Below are 5,670 nucleotides of genomic sequence, written 5' to 3' on the forward strand. Positions count from 1 at the left end.
CACCTCGCCCGTCATGTGGACACTTCGCTCGTCATGTGGACACCTCGCCCGTCATGTGGACACTTCGTGGACACCTCGCCCGTCATGTGGACACCTCACCCGTCACGTGGACTCCTCGCCTGTCATGTGGACACCTCACCCGTCATGTGGACACCTCCTCGCCTGTCATGTGGACACCTCACCTGTCATGTGGACACCTCACCCGTCATGTGGACACCTCCTCGCCTGTCATGTGGACACCTCGCCCATCATGTGGACACCTCCTCGCCTGTCATGTGGACACCTCGCCCGTCATGTGGACACCTCACCCATCATGTGGACACCTCACCCGTCACGTGGACACCTCGCCTGTCATGTGGACACCTCACCCGTCATGTGGACACCTCACCCGTCACGTGGACACCTCGCACACCTCACCCGTCATGTGGACACCTCACCCGTCACGTGGACACCTCGCTTGTCATGTGGACACCTTGCCCGTCATGTGGACACTTCGCCCGTCATGTGGACACCTCCTCGCCTGTCATGTGGACACCTCACCCATCATGTGGACACCTCACCCGTCATGTGGACACCTCCTCGCCTGTCATGTGGACACCTCCTTGCCTGTCATGTGGACACCTCGCCCGTCATGTGGACACCTCACCCGTCATGTGGACACCTCGCCCGTCACATGGACACCTCCTCGCCTGTCATGTGGACACCTCGCCCATCATGTGGACACCTCGCCTGTCATGTGGACACCTCGCCCGTCATGTGGACACTTCGCCTGTCACGTGGACACCTCGCCCATCATGTGGATACCTCACCCGTCACGTGGACACCTCACCCATCACGTGGACACCTCGCCCGTCATGTGGACACTTCGCCCGTCACGTGGACACCTCGCCCGTCATGTGGACACCTCGCCCGTCACGTGGACACCTCGTCCGTCACGTGGACGTGAAAGTCTGCTGACAAAATGGCCGTATTTGACGAGTCTGTGAAGGGAACATGTTGGACTTTTCCCTGAAGACTGTAGGTGAACTCTGAGTCATTCTAATGTCCGTCATAGCCGTGTTTCTTCTCCTAACCTTCGTAGCTTTACGTTAACTTCACTCATGAGGCGCTAACTCGTAGGATAATATGAACCACTGTATGAGGACATGTTGGGTAATGTGTTGCTGATGTTGCGTAAAGCGTGAGAATAGAGTAGAAGTGACCGATACGTAGCTACACCTGGCGTCTGATACTCCACAAGCTGACAGGATTGGTTCCTGGGGTTTGTGATGTCACAAACTGTGGCTGTTTGAATGCATACTTTTGAGACTGTGGTTGGTACAGTGCAGCTCAAAGACAGAAACGCTCAGTCGTGGTGTTGACTGCTTATTTCGCTCATAAAGGGCGTGACACAGTGTTGGTATCTGACAAACTGGAAATGAGAACAAGCTGACATGACAGCACACTCTCAAACAAAAGTTGAACAAACTATTTACTGGTGTTGCAGCATGATCCCAAATAAAAGATGTGAACAGGCAACACCCAGTCCTGATGTGACCTCTACCTGTGCACTGACAGGTGACTGTCTCCGCCCACTCCTGCTCTCACACTGTCACAGTTTGAACAGACATTTATAGTTTCCTGCCTCGTTGTCTCTGTCACTGACTGCAGACTGAAATAACTCTCACTTGTCTCTTGCTGAAGTTTTGAGGATAACCAGCCCATTCTCATCCTAACTTATCAAACAGCACTGTTTGTCAGTGACCTCTGCGTCAGACACCAAAGCAAAGAGGCAGCTCTCGTATGATACGACTCAGTCGGCCACGAACTGATGATTTGAACGAACTGATGATTTGAACGAACTGATGATTTGTACGAACTGATGATTTGTACGAGCTGATGATTTGTACGAGCTGATGATTTGTACGGACTGATGATTTGAACGAACTGATGATTTGTACGAGCTGATGATTTGTACGAGCTGATGATTTGTACGAGCTGATGATTTGTACGAACTGATGATTTGTACGAACTGATGATTTGCACGAGCTGATGATTTGCACGAGCCGATGATTTGTACGGACTGATGATTTGTACGAGCTGATGATTTGTACGGACTGATGATTTGTACGAACTGTCTGGAGCTGAATTTATAACTGAACACCAGATCATATGAACTCTTTGTGTGTTTTAATGTGTGAAGCTGTCAGATAAAAGCAGGTCTGACTGTCTGCCGTCCTCTTCCTCTGGAGTCATGGCGTCGGCCGTGGGCCAGCAAGGCAGAATGCCGCTCGGGCTGTGGACGGATGTCAGTGAGAGTGACTACAAACTTCAGCAGGGTCTCACCAGCGCCATCCACTACTACAACAACCACGGATCAAACAGTGATTACTACTTCAAACCCTCCACCATCATCAGAGCACGGAGGCAGGTACGAGTCAGGAAAGACATCATGTCTGTGGGGTCAAAGGTCACAGGCAGGTCAACATCAACTTAAAACGCCCTTAACTGACCCAGTGCTGATGATGTCACACTGAGAATCACTTATAATTTGTTAAATTAATTTAAAGGATCTTAACTGTTTCTGTTAAAGTGAAACTGAATTGATCCCAAACTCGACATCAGGAAGAAAGACAACACATACGTTTTGTAACTGCTTTACTTCTGTCAGTCCTGCCTCTTTACTCCTCAGATTAGCTTTTAAGATCCAGTGTGTCAGATATCAGTGAGGATTACAGATTACAGATTACATCCATCTGAAACTGGTCAGAATTCCTTCAGTGTTGAAGAGCTGAATTATGCTCAGAGGTCTCTTCCTCTCAGAGACACACACCAGCTGATTTACAGCAGGAAACACTCTGAAGAAACAGGTTCATGTTTCTCCGACGTTGTTCTGCACATCAGAGACGAGCAGCTCGCCCACCAGATGTTTGTGTGTGTCCCTGTGAAACACTGTGCACCAACATTTGTACATATCCCACTAATTATGCCAACTCATCCTCACTGTGACCTCGTCACATGTCCACGTTTGGTCATGGACTTTCCACGTCCACATATGACGTCCAAGGTACCCTGGGTGTGTTGGTTGTTGACGTTCTGGGACGCCGTGTCAACTTCAGCCACAGATGTTTTTTTCGTATTTGTTCCACGTTAAAGTCCACCATTTTTATTTAAGTAACAGTAAAAAGTATTTGCATCAAAATTAAATTATGAAAAGTAAAAAATCTGATGTGTTAACACTCAGACGAGAGTAACAGAGTACATTTACTTTACTATACTTAATTACAGTTTTGAGGTACTTGCATTTTTCTTGTACGTCTGTGTTTCAGGTTTTTCAAGACAAGTATCGGTACATCGTAGACTTGGAGATGATCAAAACCGGCTGCCGCAAACAAGACTACAGCAATCCGTTCACTTGTGACCTTCAGCCTGAGAGAGACGAGCGGCGCCAGGTGAGTCTCAGCAGCGAGGACGGGGACAGTTTGATGTTTTGGGGAGTGTGCTGAGGACGTTTTGATTTTAAGTTAGATCAGGAGTTTCTGTGCCGGACTACTTCCTGGAGTCTTGTCACCACATCCTGTATAAACACAACACGTCTGTTTTGATGTGTTCGTGACAGAGCGCAGCGTTTGTCATTAAATTCTACTTCCTGTTGTGTTTTCTGGACATTGCAGTGTCACCCTGAGTTCTTTATGTCATATGGAGAGGTCAACATCAAGGATTTCTTTGGTATTAAACCTGTGGAGTGTGTTATGGCTGCTGTTCATGATTGTGACCAGCAGGTGGCGTCAGCACTCAACACAACCACAGATTAAAGACAGCACAGTTTCTTCTTCACTGCATCACTGAGGGTTTCTGCACAGGAAATAAATCTGCAGGAAAACTTTTTAAATGCTGGTTTTATTTGTAGTGAGAAGTTTCCAGGTGAGAGGAGGCGGAGAGCAGACAGGTGGAGGATGAAGATGATGTTGGAGGATGAAGGCTGGAGACAGCTGGTGGCTTCAGGGGTCACATATGAAATCCTTGATGTTGACCTCTCCATATGACATAAAGAACTCAGGGTGACACTGCAATGTCCAGAAAACACAACAGGAAGTAGAATTTAATGACAAACGCTGCGCTCTGTCACGAACACATCAAAACAGACGTGTTGTGTTTATACAGGATGTGGTGACAAGACTCCAGGAAGTAGTCCGGCACAGAAACTCCTGATCTAACTTAAAATCAAAACGTCCTCAGCACACTCCCCAAAACATCAAACTGTCCCCGTCCTCGCTGCTGAGACTCACCTGGCGCCGCTCGTCTCTCTCAGGCTGAAGGTCACAAGTGAACGGATTGCTGTAGTCTTGTTTGCGGCAGCCGGTTTTGATCATCTCCAAGTCTACGATGTACCGATACTTGTCTTGAAAAACCTGAAACACAGACGTACAAGAAAAATGCAAGTACCTCAAAACTGTAATTAAGTATAGTAAAGTAAATGTACTCTGTTACTCTCGTCTGAGTGTTAACACATCAGATTTTTTACTTTTCATAATTTAATTTTGATGCAAATACTTTTTACTGTTACTTAAATAAAAATGGTGGACTTTAACGTGGAACAAATACGAAAAAAACATCTGTGGCTGAAGTTGACACGGCGTCCCAGAATGGGACAATGGGACAAAGAAATCTGCTGAATTAATCGCAAAACAGAACTGAATTCTTCAAAATGTCATTAATTTACAGATAAAGCCATTTAATCACAATTTTTTCCGCAGATATAAAACGGTCACATTGTCAGTGGTGGGATGATGTGTTGTATCTACCATTTTGTGACTGATATATCTCAGCTCAGTTATTAACACATTTAAAACTCTGTCACTGGCCGTCCCGCAGCGTCGCCACCAGAGCGCCCTGTCACATCATAGAGTGACGACTTTACACATCAAAAGCCCCTCACACATACTTATATCACCACTTTGTCAGCCATCTTTTACGATCACATATGACGTGTTACGCACCCTCCTGTGTCTGCTGCTGATGTTCCAGGTCACTCTACCAACACCGTGACATCAACAAAAGCACGTGGTTACGTTTAGAAAAAAAGCATCTTGGTTTAACATTCAGGAAGTGAACACTCGGCTCCTGGGTGAAAGTCCCGAGTTTGTTGGACCCATCCACCGCCCCTCCTACTAGCCCTATACGGGCTCTCTGTATATTATGTCGTTACCAGTGTTTCGACCTAAACACGTCCAGCAGCATACGTTATTGAACAGAACGCTGTGAGGGAAATAAAATGTGACATTTAGACAATGAAGTGAAAAAAGAAGAAGAAAGAAATCATAAGAGAATAAATACGTAATATTAAGAAACAAGTCATAAAACTGAGAACAGTCAGAATTTTATAAGAAGAAATTCAGAGATAAAGCTGCATCTTTAGAAGAAAAACATGTTTACAGTCATTTAATGAGGAAATATGAATATTTTATAAATATATTCACAGATTTACAAAACAAATATATTTACAACATAACTAACAAAAGGCCTTTTTAGATAGGAATTAAATTTGCAGGAAAGCCCAATCAGTGTTTTTTCAGCATTGGCAGTATAAAAACAAAATCAGGGAGTGCAGCAAAATGCCGCCTACCTACTTTTGTTTATACAGAATGTGCCTTTTTCGGGGCAATGGGGGGCGTGAGCAAGTAACAAAAC

Source organism: Epinephelus moara, chromosome 19 (genome assembly GCF_006386435.1).
Source record: "Epinephelus moara isolate mb chromosome 19, YSFRI_EMoa_1.0, whole genome shotgun sequence".
NCBI lineage: Eukaryota > Metazoa > Chordata > Actinopteri > Perciformes > Serranidae > Epinephelus > Epinephelus moara.